Genomic DNA, 15,763 nt, shown 5'->3' on the forward strand with positions numbered 1-15,763 from the left:
TGCAGCACTGCAAAACACATGAATAGTTTGTTGATATTTTCACAAAGCCATTGACACGTGAAAAATTTGTTTATCTCAAAGATTGTTTTGGAATTGTTAATGGAAGGTAGTTGTGATTAAGGAGGAGTGTTGGAAAAATTAATCTCAACTACTGCAGTTAATTACACTCACAACAACCATATGTGTGGTACACCTCAATTGCAGGTTGCCATTTGTTTGCAGGCTGAAGGACTGGAGTTCTGAGCAGAAGTACAAGCTGACCATTCCACAACACATAAGATAGTTAATGCACTTAATAAAGAGTTAGTAAATATGTATGGGAAAACATTTACTGTGCAACTCTTACTTGCAATTCGCAATCTCTCCAAGTTCAAAAAATTACTCATTTTGTATAATCGCCCATCCGTGTCTTAAAGTTTTGCTTTGCCATGTATTAATGAGTCAAGTTGCATGTTTTGATAAATACGAATGTAGAAGTCATTTTCATAAGCTAGTAGAGAGTCGAGGGTGTAACTATGAGGGGTGAAGAGAAAATCGTGGAGCAAATTTTGGTGGGCGCCTAAAAACAACAATTACTGTGTGTTTGTGACACTTAAGATAGTTAAAGCACTTAATGAAGAGTTGGTAAATATGTATGGGAAAACATTTACTGTGAAACTCTTACTTGGAGTATGCAACCTCTGAAAGTTTAGAAAATCACTCATTGAAGTTCAGAGAATCACTCATTGTGTATAATCACCTAGTAGAGAGACTTGCAATCCACAACCTCTGTAAGTTCAGAAAATCACTCATTGTGTATAATCACCGAGTCGAGGGACTTGCAGTCGAAAACCTCTACAAGTTTAGAAAATCACTAATTGTGTATAATCACTCAGTGAGGGTGTAACTATCAGAGGTGAAGAGAAAATCTTGGAGCAAATTTTGGTGGTGTAGGTGAAGAGAAAATCGTGGAGCAAATTTTGGTGGCGCATGAAGTTGTTGTGTGTTACTCCACAACCCTTGGTTAATGTAAATCACCTTAAGAATTTTTATTTATATGGTGAATGAGCAACATTCCCATATGAATGTATTTCATGCATTAACATTATAAGGTAAAATTTTATTATGTTAGTCCAAACATTTTAATATGTTTTACTATGTAGTCAGACAATTTATGTGTTATTTTGAGTTGGGATTTTCTTGCTGCAACTAGAAATTTGACTGCAACAACTAATTTGTTGAGAGACTCCTCTCCTCTCCTCTGACCTCTCCTCCCCTCCCCAATAAAATTCTTAATGTAAACAATTCGAAAATAAATAAGAAATTTTTCTAATGCAAAAAGTTCAAAATTTCAGACACCTCGACATGGTAAATCTAGTGAATAAATAAATGATGATTAGTGATTGTCCGTATACCGATTTCCAAGGATGATGCAACCACGTAATAAGCTCCTCCTCATCGGGGGAAATGTTTTCACGTTTGATGCTAGGGTGAAGATAGTTCAACCATTGCAATATACAAGTCTCGCCACTTCGATTAAGACATAGAAAACCAAATATGTCCATTATTTAGCAATTAAATACAAATTTACTTCCCCATGCATTGATAAATATTTTCTAAGCCTCACCTGGTTTTTTAGGGAGATTCATCCATCCACCATCACTATGAATTCAAATGTAGTTGGGAAGAATCATATCCTCTTTTCTAGTCTAGACCCCATGGTTGAGCCCTTCTTTTGAGCAGCAAGGAGACCTGCCCATTATTGAAATTCTTCCTCTGTAATTCCACAGACTATAATCTCCACTGAACTTTGTTTATTGTACTCACTTTTTAACTAATGAAAATAAAGTGCTTTTCTCTTCTTAAAAAAAACTCCACTGCATGAAAGAGACACATATAGTACTTGGTCGTCGCTTCCATTTGGTAGGGCCGTTGTGTATATATAGAAACGATTAGATTCTCCTTACTAAAAGAAAGTGGTTGTTGCTGTAAATATTTTTCCAATGATAAGGAGTTTCCACTGCATGTGATTAGAAATGCTCGCAATTAAAAACACAGAAACATGCTATGACGAGATTAGATACAAGAAAGCAATCATCGGAGTTAAACACTAGGACCAATATAAGAGACCGTTGAATGGTGGAAGAAGTGTATAATTGCCCCCGTAAAAAGTAATTGACGATCATCCTCAACAACATGGTGGAAATATCAGCAGGGGCAATGATGAAGGAACTGTCTAAGGGCATTCACCTGTCATTCCACAACCTAAGTCTCGAAGACCCAGAGCGTTCACAGATGTAAAGACTCGCTGTTGGACATGTAACAAGTTCCATTTACTATTTAGCTTTTTCTACCCAGGGCATTAGCAGATGTAAAGACTCAAAATTTCCATTTGGTTTTTTTTTCAGCCCCGTGTAATTTTATTTTAAATTATTAATATTATTGTTAATAATCCTAAAAACACAAGTGAAATATATATACATCAAAGAATACATGAAAGAATATTAAGCAAAGAGTCATGTCCACTTAACTTAAATATAGATTTGACGATATTATTTTTTCATATTTATAATTAGAATTTGCCCCAGATGTTGCAAAGGAAACACCATAAGGCATAAATTGAGGAACAATCCTGACATGGTAATGGGAAAATCTATATAAGATGCAAATATGTATCATAAATGAAATTATAAAGATGTATAAATTGAAGTTGATTTAGGGTGCCTAAGTCTTTTTCTTTTTTAATTATTGAACTAATATTGCATATAAATCTCATAAAATTCAATCAAATTATAATTGAGGGCTCTCATCTCTAAGTTTGACTTTGGGTCATTAACATGGTAATGCCCTGTCTCAACCACTAAACCACACAACAACAAACAAAAGACTGCAAAATGTTACGATCATTACTATAGTAAACCCAATGACTCTACACACAAGAACTTATTCATTACTCGAAGAGAATATTGCTTAACCATATCCACAAAACTATTGCAAGGTGGAAAGCATTATGCAGAAAAGAATCTCTGTTATTATAACTTGTAAGTTGTAGCATTGTTCCAACCAACAAAACTATCTTCACATTTTGGAAGATCAAATGGAAATAAGTTTTGAAGAATTCAATAAGAAAACATCCAAGATCATTGGATCACATGATTAATGGTACCCTGTCCTATGAATATAATATTTTTATGCACTTACAATTAAGGGAGAAAACAAGGTCCAAACAATGTCTACCACAGGGACCAATAAATAGTATATTTGATAATCCTTGCTAGGATTAGAAAAAACAACATTACTTCTCCTTAAATCCTTCACAGTCAAATTATACAATTGTTGTACAACACAAGGCCCATGTTGTTGTCAATCAAGAAATAGTTCTGATCGAGAATGCGACCAGATTCCTTCAATCTCATACAATGATTAATGCACCAATTATACAATTGTTGTACAACACAAGGCTCATGCTGTTGTCAATCAAGCAATAATTCTGATCGAGAATGTGCCAGATTCCTTCAATCTCATACAGTGATTAATGCACCAAACATAGGTGTACTAGTTGCAATGACTTATATATCATTTTACTGATGTTGTCATGTCAAAATCAATGTGATACAATTAAGTCACCTTTAAGAAGAACCTCATTGCAATTTCTATACAAGGATGTCTGTCCTATCATTACTCATTCTAACTAAAATAACTTTAGTGCTCATTGTTAACACTTGGACCACAATATGTAAGTATGATGTAGTTTTGTAGAACAAATCTTCCACAATAGCCTCAAGAAAGGACGCAGATTGGTGTTGGACTATTTTTCTTGGATAAGCTTAAACTGGGCATACAAAATTCACTCATACCAAGGGATAGTTGAAAGCTTGGACATTGCCAAGTCACAGAAGCTGCCTCATATTTGTAAGTTCAGATCTTTGTATTTGTTTGCAACAAATCTTTGGACTTACCCTCAGAATTGTGCCAAGGTTTTAACCTTAAAAATGTGGCAAGAATTCTCACAAATCTACCTTCCAAATGTCCTTAAGAGGATTCAAAATAAACCCATCATTTGTGCCCTAGTGGGTGTCTCGTTAGGGCATCATTGTTCAACCTTAAATTCTTGGATTAGCTTGTTGTACAACACAAGGTTCATGCTGTTGTCAATCAAGCAATAGTTCTAATTGAGAATTCCACGAGATTCCTTCAATCTCATACAGTGATTAATGCACCAAACATAGGTGTACCAGATGCAATGACTTATATCATTTTACTGATGTTGTCATGTCAAAATCAATGTGATACAATTAAGTCACCTTGAAGAAAAATATCATTGCAATTTCTATACTAGATATATGAGGATTTGATTTTTTTTATTCCTCAAGAGGCATCTATAAACGCTAGATTATAAGGAGTATTTGAATTGAATTTTTAAAACAAATTTTTGAATTTATGCAAAGAAAAGGTTATTTCAATCCCATTTAAAGTAGTAACACATGATATTAATCGAAATTCAATAATTGCATTCAGACTTATATTGTTTTTTATGTTGTTTTGAATGAAAATACGAAGTTTTCATGGTCATGGTTTCTTCATAAATCAGTATAATTTGTATAAATTCATGATTACTTTTTGTGTTACATGAAAGCTCAATCTATTTATTTTGAATTTGGAATCAAGAGACAAGTCGACGCTTCTCTAATACCAACTTCAATGGACGTGCACAAACTGTGAAAGATGAAGAAAGCTATAACTTCCCAAGTGGGTGTTCTTGTCTCTGTGATGCAGCAGAAAAGGAGTTTATGGATCAATCTAGAAACCAAAAAAACTCAACAAAACTGCAACTGCTTGTGCCCAAATAAAAGGCTTCTCTACAACTTTTGTTTGCCCTTTTCCTCCATTTCTCTTCTCTAATTGCAAGGTGGTCACCGAACTGAACATGGTACTCAATTTACATCATGTTAAGAGGAGCCATTCTTTATTTATTTGTGGGATTGAACATATGACCTTCCCGCGATATATGCCTTTGACCAATCAACGTCTGTGAATGAAACATGATGAGGGTTTCTAGTTCAATGGGTTGCCTGCCAATAATAAGCATAATAAGCTCCAGTAGAATCACACCAGGTGTTGAATCTAAGCATTCTCTCCACTAAATCAACTGCATCATCTTTGGCCCCAAGTAAGTGCCACCAAAGGAATTTGAGGGGGATCATTGTCAAAATGCGTTTTGAAATAATGGTGGTTACTCTAAAGCTTAATAAACTCCAGCGTATCCTAGGAATTACTGTCATAATCTTCTGTAGCTACTTCAACTGAGTCTTGGGGTGATCAGCAGATAGTGCAGTAGCAAGAATTATACACACAAACCTTTCAACAGTAGACCTGTAACCCATTTTTGCTACAATTGATCAATAAATGGCTACAAAAATCTCAAAATTTGAGACAACTTCCAAAAAATGAGCATCACTAAGTTCGTTATTTTCATCATGAAAACTATCATAACTTTTTGAATTCAAACTGTGATTCCATGTTGTTGCTATGGAGCTTAGCTAGGACTCCCCCCAGAGGAGCATTGATATACATCGCAAGATCGTACATAATTTACGGAGTCGCCTACCATAGTACTCACTAAACGACCCATATAGAAATACTGTATTTCTTTGTAAACATATCAATATCATTATCGTTGGATTTCCTTATTGGACATGCTAAATGTTGATAACGCACTTCAAGATATTTCGGAAAAATCTCTGGTTTATCTTTGTAAACACATTAAAATCACTATTGTTGAATTTCTTTATTTGGAATCTCAATTTGCTGAAATTTATTTATTGGAGATGTGGATATAACCAATCTCAAAGATTCTGTAACAATCTCACACTCATCACTCACTGTGATATATATTCACAGTTTCCATAACCTACACACCAAAAAACACACTCTCAATCAGTTACCCTACTGAACAAAGAAACTCGCCAGTATTGATAGAATATCCTATGTTGTAGCTACCAAGAATTATGAAAGTATGCATGTAGAATGATTGTGGAAAGAGACACAATGCTCTACAATCATACCCACCTTATCCTCTGGGTTTCTACCTAGTGACATAGCCCAGGACTAAACAACACTTTACCAATCTGCTTACACCCCAAGGGCAGAGCACCCTGATTCTTGAGGGATACATCAAAAGCAAGCAATTAAGAACAGAAGAATACAAGCCCACTTACCTGCAGCAAACAAGGGGAAGGATGTGAAAGCCATAACAGAAAGAGGGCTTGCAGCCTGAGCTTGTAAGAAATGTGTGCCATTGTAGAAATACAAGGAACTTTTGACTGGGCTGCTCTCTGCTATTTGATGGCCCTCCTTGCAATATGTGTGAAGCAGAAGGATTTGGGGGATTTGCAGGATCTAGTCAGGAAACAACATTTCTAAAACATTCATGAATAAATGGCAATACCAAAATGAGAAAATATTTTTATTACATTTTGGATTTGTCCATCTATGAGAGCAGAATCTCCTCTCCACCTTATCCTCTAGCTATTGTTGGAAAGTACGCTGAACCTACAAAAACATAATAGATTTATGTAGAGCATCTTTGTAGTCAAACTCACCCGACACAAACTGATGATCAACTAGCAAGAATTATACACACAAACCTTTCAACAGTAGAGCTGTAACCCATTTTTTCTACAATTGATCAATAAATGGCTACAAAAATCTCAAAATTTGAGACTACTACTATTATTCAAAGTCACTTAAATATTATTATTGTTATATAAATATCTAAACTCATTTTATAATACTTTAAAGATAGCAATTTTCAGATATTATAATCCCTAAATCCTTTTTTCCCATTCTTAATGACTTTTGCAATTGGAAATAGGGCTTTGCAATGAGGTTCCCTCTGCATGAAACTCTACAATTGACCCATCACGGTTAGTGTTAGAGTACTTGGAGGGGTTTTATTCTCTTGAAAAAAAGTCAAGTGACAAGAAAGAGTTTGGGCTCCCGACTGTACGACGGGCCTGTACATTATTGCTAGAATCTCTTGTACCTGTTTTGGCAGATGCTATTTTGGGTGTTGAACATCTAGTTTTGCCCTTAAATATAAAGGAGCAAGCTAAAAGTATTGCACATGAATGGAAGTCGAAGATAAACCTTGAAGGAGATGCTGCCAATGGAAATTCGTTGGAGGCCCAGGCCTTCTTCTAGCTACTTTTTGAATTGCGTTAGAGTTTGATAAAGATGACTTACGCAAGCTTATTCTTGTAGTTGCACAGCGCAGGAAGACACCTGAACTCTACCGTTCCCTTGGAATTGAATAAAAAATGCCAGGTTGGTTGGCTGGTGTTCTATAATGTTAGCCTCAGTGGCTAGGATGGCAAAATTTCCCATCCATTTTGGTGGATAGGCTTTTTGTTGTTTTTCTGGCATTCATGTATCGCTTGGTTTTTTTGAGGGACTGGTGGATTTTATGAGTATACTTGGTTGTGGCTGATTGAGTTGAAGATAAATTTTGGTAATCCCACCTATAGTAAACCTTCCCAACATTTTTTGTTTAGTCCAGTGAATGGGTTTCTAAGTTGATGGGGTTGGTAGTCTTTTCTTTAGATCTGAACATTTCATATGCAAGGCAGATATTGAGTGGTCTCTACTAGGTAGACATGTTTTTATGAGGTAGAAATTTGTACGTAAGTTATTTTGTTGATATTAATAAAGGCACCTGAAGTTGATCAGCTATGGTAAAGTGTCATAAGGCCTTTCATGAGTGGGGAATTGTTTACTTATGAAAATGGTCTCAAGATGACATAGCTATTATCTTTATTGAAAAATCTGTTGAAGTTGTCTGTATTTTTTTTTCTTTCACAGTAAATTGTCTTTTGGTATTTCAAATGTTTGTGACATATTCAGATTAACTGAAAATTTTGTGACAATTTCATGCAGATGTTGTAGAAACCTTGGTCAATAGTGGAAAACAAATTGAGGCAGTCAAATTTTCTCATGCATTTGGGCTAATAGAGAAGTTTGCACCTATTCCTTTGTTGCAGGAATATTTGAAAGATGCTAAGAAAGCTTCTCAAGCAAGTTTAAAAAGTGGGAATAAATCTACTGTTGCACAGGTACAATTATATTACTGTTATACAAAATGTCTTGTTATGTGATGATCATTTTGGCTTAGTATTGTTGGTTATATCAGAAGTTCCTTTTTTGATTGATATTTTTATTTGCTGCTACAGAATGAAGAAAATACAAAAGAGATTTTTTCTTACAGAGTTGTTATAAAGTGCATTGAGGAGAACAAACTTGAATCACATTTCTCAACAGATCCTCTTTAAAAGCATGTAGCTTAGCTAGAGAAAGCTAAGGCTGATAGAAAAAGGTCTACAGGTGCTGTTAAGTCTCAACCTAAGTGTCCTCATGCTAATGGAAGAAATGCTGGTGTATATATGCCTCCGTTAAGTGTAGCTGAAAGAACTTTGGCTCTTTATGCTTCTTCCAATGGTGCAGACAGAAGCTTCTATAGGTCTTTGAATAGAGTACAATATTCTAGTGTAGCTCCAGGTGTTACATCCTACATCCTACAGGGCCAATATGCATATGACAGATCAAACCAAGGATTGTATGGAGCTGCCTATGGTATTGGAAATAGGAGTCCAATCTCGCTCTCAAGGCCATATATGTGTCCATCAGATAACATGGGGCCTTTGCTGTTGGGTTTCGGTTCTTACAATTCCTCTACTAATTACAACAACCATCACTTTGGTAGTGGAATGCCTGCCACTCCTCCAGCTTATCATTCTTCTTTAATACAATAGGTAGGTACGGTGCTTATTTTACTATGGTCAAGAAAGTTCTGATCTTATTAGGCCCTATAAAACCTTTTCTATTGGAAGTGGTTGGGAGTAAACACTTAGCTTTGAAGAGGTATTTTGACTTTGTTTTTGTAAATCTAAAAGATTGGAAAAGTTCATTTGGAAGCTTTTCACCACTTTCAGTGGTGTTTTCTTCTATTAAGGAATTTTATTTGTGTATGGTATCGAGTGCTTCATCACTTTCCCAGGTTACTATATACCATAGTCTTTACAGTTCAAAGATGATTCTATGCATAATTTTGGTATCTTTTTATTTGTTTGACAAATCCTAGAGGATCGATCTGTCTCTTTGTGGAAGATTAAAATTTGGTGAATAATATATCATTTGTGATCTTGTTTGGAGCTCATAACACAAGACGTTCAATTGCATTTGTATACTGAGGGCTGGTCTTGTGCTAAATATGAATTATCGTCCACTTGCACTCTACCTCTTTGGTACCCGTTTACACTATGCTTATGAAGTGAATCAGATTTTAATTTGATTAGTCCAATTGTAAGGCTATTTGCGAACTGGACCCTGCCTCTCTTAAGCTACTGCATGATTTAAATCACCCTTTTTGAGCAGAAATGATTTGTATTACTAGTGGTATAGTTGTTATACCCTGCATTAATATTTTTGTGTTCTCTATAACGAGGACAAAGCACATTGAAGTTAAATATCCCATCTAGAAATATTATTTTCCCGCATCCTTGAACATTGATGATGTCAATAGTTGGATAAAAAAACTATCAATTTGCATGTGTACTTGTGAATCATTATATTTTGAATGTTAGTCAAACTGTTGTATTGTGTGGGGATAATTTTTTTCTTTGATGAAGCAAAGTTGTAGAGCTCACCAAATTTATCTTGAAATGTTGTTGTCTTTCCCAGAGTGTTTTATTACTAATTATAGAAAATTAGAAATTAGTCATTACTCACAACTTCACAGGAAAGATACATAATTGATTGAAAATTTTAAAATGATTTTGGAACCAGACATTTATCAACACTTACCTATAGTTTAAGAATGAGAGGTGGCTGGTATTTTTGGCCCAAGTTAAATGCCTAGTAATGCGTTTGAAAGGTGACTAAAGTTCTTGGGTTAAGAGGAACTCGAGTGAAAATAAGCATTAACTATAATTCAAAGAAGCATTATAAGATTCATGGTTTGAAGTTGCCGGGTCCTTTCTCACTAGAAATGATCAACTTTTTGTTTGAGATTTTGTAGCTTATCTTTGGTCTCGTTTAAAAACAAAACGATTTTTGTGAAGATTTTAGATGTAATTTTGGTTGGTTTTTTTTGTTAATGTATCTAGTGAATTGATCTATTCAGTTACATGAGCATTGATTGATTATGTTTTAGAGTGCAAGTTCCAATATGCTTAATGGTCAAATTGAATAAAAATTCAGCGAGTTGATCTATTTAGTTACATGAGCATTGATTGGTTATTTTTCAGAGTTTAAGTTCTAATATGCTTATTGGTCAGATTGAATAAATTTCATAGTAAGGTCAATGGCAAGTGGGAGGATCTTCCTGATTTAATCCTAGGGGCATATTTTGTTTATTTTTAAGCACTCAAATACATGTTTCTTCCATTTCTTCAGTGCTTTGATTATGCATGTTGATTTCTAGCTTCCTTTGCATTACATGAGCCTTCAACACATTCCACCATAATATCCAGTATCCTATAAAGAAACCAGAAAACCCTGGAACAAGAAATTTTAATCAAAATCACTCGATACACTATTAAGACCATAAAAGCCTAAAATCCATTTTTTCAGACAGGACAAAATTACAAATTTGGAATAAAGTTACAATAGCTACAACAGTAATTCCAATACCCACGTTATCAACCAGAAAACCTACAAAAACACTCATTAAAATCTTGAGCCCTAGAACCCAAAGCCTGACCCCTAAAACCCCCAAATTTCAACATACCCAACTTGGAACCTCGAAACCTCTTACACATAGAAATGCATGTGACAGACAAATCTGAAGGAAACGTCACAAAACCTACAACTACAAAAACCCGTTACCATTACAAAACCCACTTAAACAACCTTTAAACCCTTCAACCCAAGCCCTGAACCTTAGCAGCCCAAATTTCACTATACATTACAGAAACCAACCCACACTAAAATTTCAAAAACGTAAACATAGAATACCTGCATTTATAGTCACAGAACACACACAAGACCAATCATTAAACCTTGAACCATAGAACCCAAATCCTAACCCTTAAAACCCCAATTTTAGTAATTCTTGTCATACAGCACAAAATACGAATTTGCGAAAAAAATTCGAAACACACAACACCCAATTAATTTACAGTATTCACTGAGAACTCTTCAACCTTTAAATCTGCAAACACCCATATTGACCTTAAGAAAAATGCAAATGGCATTCACTAATACTGAGCATAAATGCGGAAATCTTTCAGAACATACCTTGTCTTTTGGCGATCTAGATAGAACCCGGAATTTGAACATATGACCTTCCCGCGATAAATGCCTTTGACCAATCAACGTCTGTGAATGAAACATGATAAGGGTTTTTGGTTCAATGGGCCGCCTGCCAGTAATAAGCGTAATAAGCTCCAGTAGAACCACACCAGGTGTTGAATCTAAGCATTCTCTCCACTAAATCAACCGCATCGTCTTCGGCCCCAAGTAAGTGCCATCAAAGGAGTTTGAGGGGGATCGTTGTCGAAATGCGTTCTGAAATAATGGCGGTTACTCTCAAGCTCAATAAACTCCAGCGTATCCTAGGAATTACCGTCAGAATCTTCTGTAGCTGCTTCAACTGAGTCCCGGGGTGATCAGCAGACAACACAGTAGCAAGAATTATACACACAAACCTTTCAACAGTAGACCTGTAACCCATTTCTGCTGCAATTGATCAATAAATGGCTACAAAAATCTCACAATTTGAGACAACTTCCAAAAAATGCATGTTTTAAGGGCACAGGGAAAAATTCAATGGAAGGAAAGTTGACCAAATCTCTTCCAGCCCTGAATCCTGCATATTCCTGGTGGTGTCTCGATATGTTTTTGGGCATGCGTGTTTTAAGGGCACAGTGAAAAATTCAATGGAAGGAAAGTTGACCAAATCTCTTCCAGCCCTGAATCCTGCATATTTAATACTACAAAGGTATCATTTAACTAATGTCTAAGCCTAAGTTGTTAATGGTGTGGGAAAGAGTTGGATTCTCATCATCTGCTTGTTAAACGAATTGGGTTCAATTTAATTGCAAATTCGTCAAATAAGAAAACTAACCTGAAAATTCGTCCAGCAGGAGGAAACGATCCAAATTCTTCAATTCTTCAATTCAGGCCTGCATGCATATCGATATCGAAAAATTTGATGAAATCGAAACACATATCGATATCCAAAAATCTAATGAAATCGAAACACTAGACATTTGAAAAGAAAAAGAAAAAACCTAAAAAAATTCCAGAAATATTACCTTCCAATGCTTCGTCTAACAACTGCACCATCTCCTTCAGGCTGCGAATTGGAAACTAACATAAGAAACGACGAAACGACAGGCAAACGATAAAAAAAATGGGGATCCTTTTGAAGTGAGACCTGTGGCCAGGGAAACTCTTTCTTTGCTTCTAAGGTGTATGTGACAGAAGTTTCCTTACCTTCCAAGACCAACAGATAAACACCAGGCCCTAAATATTAACAAATCTAGAAAATCTGCAATTAAAGGAACAAAAACCCTGTCATATGTATGATCAATACCGGGAGGATCAACCTTGAAGGTGTACATGTCAGAAGTTTCTAGTCGCATTGAATGTTGGTTATTAATGTTACTCCTTCCTTGCACGATGCCGCATGTCCCCTGAAATGGAAAATTCTCAGATTCGAAAGGATCCCCAAAATCCATTGGGAAGGGATCAAAAACACTGGATCATCTGTTGATGAAACGACTGAAAGAATGTCGATCTTGAATGTGAGACCTTCACAGACCTGGAGAGATGAGATGATTTTGCTGAAGTTTTTGGATGGATAGGGGAGCATTTATACAAATACCAGGAAATGGGTAGAATGTTCAAGAACAGAGGCGAAGAAACCTAAGAGGAGTTTTCTTCTGCAAATTGAAAACACAAATGCAAAGTTTAACTTCACGATTATGGAGGGTTATATGCCATATCTTGTCAGTTAGTTGAAATGATATTGAAACTGTATTAATCTGACGGCACATTATTCTTGAATTGTCTAACATTTGATCGGATGGTGCAGGCTTGTGCAAGGTGGCAATTAGGGGAGTTAATTTCAAAGGGAAACACATTTGCTGTCCAAAAGACGGGGATTCTGAAAATCGATCCACTTTCGGGGTCGACTCTCTGGGGAAATTCAAAAGCTGAAATATAAATTTGACAATATTATGTATTCATATTTATAAATATAGATTTGACAATATTATGGGTTCATATTTCTATCATATATTATTTTAAATTAATCAATATAATTAAAAAAGTATTTTTTAAATCAATTTCCATCCTTTTCTGTTTTTTACTATAAAAAGAAAAAAAAAAAACAAAATATTATTTACTAAAAAAATTGTAAATAAAATTCAACTGTTATTTTAACAATTATTAATTATAACTAAGCATTGACACTATCATTATATTATGATATTTTTTTAATTTTTCCTTTTCTTTTCAATTGGTAAGAGACTTACACTTGATAGGTCATGTTTTACATAATATTTGGTGGCTGTTGCCAATTAAAATAGCATTGGGGGCAGCATAGATCAGTTGTTAATATTGTATAAGTAATAAAGGGTAAAATAGATATATATATATCATATACCATGTTAGTTATATATAAAGAGTGTGTATTGTTTAATTGTTTTTACAAAATGAGTTTCAAAGAGAAAAGAGAATTGGAATAAATTTTAATTAATTTATTATTTACAAGCATTTTCCTTGACTTTTTCTATTCAATTTATTGCCATTCGATTTTCACACCTTTTTAATTTTGATCTTTGAATGGTTTTTTTTCTGTTTTCTGTTTAGTTTTACAATAAAACTTACATTCTTTTCACCAACAAAATTATACATTTTTCTTTTTATATGTACCACAACAATAGATAAATTATTTTCGTAATGTTTTGCATTGGAAAATAGGTAAATATTTATAATCAAAATATAATTTATGAAAAGTAAAAAAATCAATTACTATAATCCTTACCTCTAGAAAAAACTAACAAGATGCAATATTATAAATATAACTTAAAAATATATAGAAATTATACTATTAATTAAAATTTATTTTAAATTTTTATTTATTATTGTACCAAATTTTATTTTTATTTTTAGTTTTACCTAGAAATAACACTAATTAGTTAGGTTCATATTTTCTTGACACAACTATTATAACATCTAAATGAATTTAGACACACTTTCACACAATCCACATGGTTAATCAAGGAAATTTGAACCTAAAACTTCAAATTCCGTAAAGACTCCAAATAAAATTGTTCCACATGGCTCTAACTATAATTTATTATATATTAAATAGAATCAAATTTCTGTAGAAAGTCTGTGATAGGTTAACCTGATAATGCAATATAAATCAAAGAATAATACTATAACCTACGTCTACTATCATGTAATAGTCCAAAAATAAATATCTAATTTAACATTAATTTAAATGAGAGTGGCACTTACCTAGCCCAATAAACATTTAATTAATTAACTAAATTCAATTTGAATGAATAGTGCTTACTTGTTTACTTGTGGTCGAAGTAGGCTTACCGCAACAAGGTTTTGGGGACGACTCTCAACTATTTTCAAAGTCTAAGAATCATCATGTAATATCTCATTTGTATATTGGGAAGAAAAATCACCCATCTTGCCTTGACGGTTTTCAGCATTATATTCCTATTCATCTCCCAAAAATTGCATCATTGCATTATATCATCAATGCAACCAAATCAAAATTTCATCACCTTTTTACCCACCAGTAATATACTAATATGATTCAGCCACATCATCTGTCTGCAGCATTTATCACTATGTTAACTAGTAATATTTATTCACTACACGTAATATCATCTCATTTTGCTTCCACCTCCACAATAGCATTCCTTAACATCACAAAATTTTCAGGCATTCCCTCATATGTTTCAATGTAGCAAAAGTTCATCAATCTATAATGACCAGCTATTAAATTCCATTATCTCAAACTTATACACAATTCTCAGTTGTCATGATTTCTTGCACAAATAGGTTTTGTGAATAAGTTCCAAGATGAGATCCTTGGTTTTATTGCCTAATTCTTTGTCTGCATAGTTTTCGATATACCATCTTAGCATCCAGTCTCACACCCCCCCATTTAGAGATACATAATACATTCCTTAGCAGTCACCACCTATTGCTTAACAATTCTGATCAGCAACAAATCTGTTTTACACCATGATATTGTATTCATCAACCCTCCCACACTCACTCTGGGTGTGTGGATGCAAGGATCAGCCCTTGAAATTTGAAACGCACTAAAGTGGATTGTTTTAGAGTCTAGACTGGGTACTTTTTTTTGGTTGCCCAATCATGTGATTGTCTGCTGGGTGCATTTTCCAGCAAAGCGACATGCCCTCAGCATATGGGGAAGCATTTCCCATTTGGGATGTAATCATGTAGCCCAAAAAAATAAAAATAAAAATTGAAAAAAATAAACAGAAGAAATGAAACAACAAATAGGTACACAGGGGGCACAAAGCCTCCCCACACTGAATTGTTGCTTTGGGAAGTGTGCCCTCCTCCCCATTTTTTAAACCATCCAGCCAAGAGTCAAGACAAAATATGCCAGTGCTGAGCATAGAAATTTTTGAACTTGATGCTACTGGCACCTAATTCCAGATGCATTAACTACTTTGAAAAAAAACTGCCAGAAACTTAAAGGAAAAAGTTAAAACAGGGGAAACGG

The sequence above is a fragment of the Pinus tabuliformis genome, chromosome 6 (genome assembly GCF_031772625.1).
Source record: "Pinus tabuliformis cultivar Carrire ecotype Pingquan chromosome 6, CPIR1, whole genome shotgun sequence".
NCBI lineage: Eukaryota > Viridiplantae > Streptophyta > Pinopsida > Pinales > Pinaceae > Pinus > Pinus tabuliformis.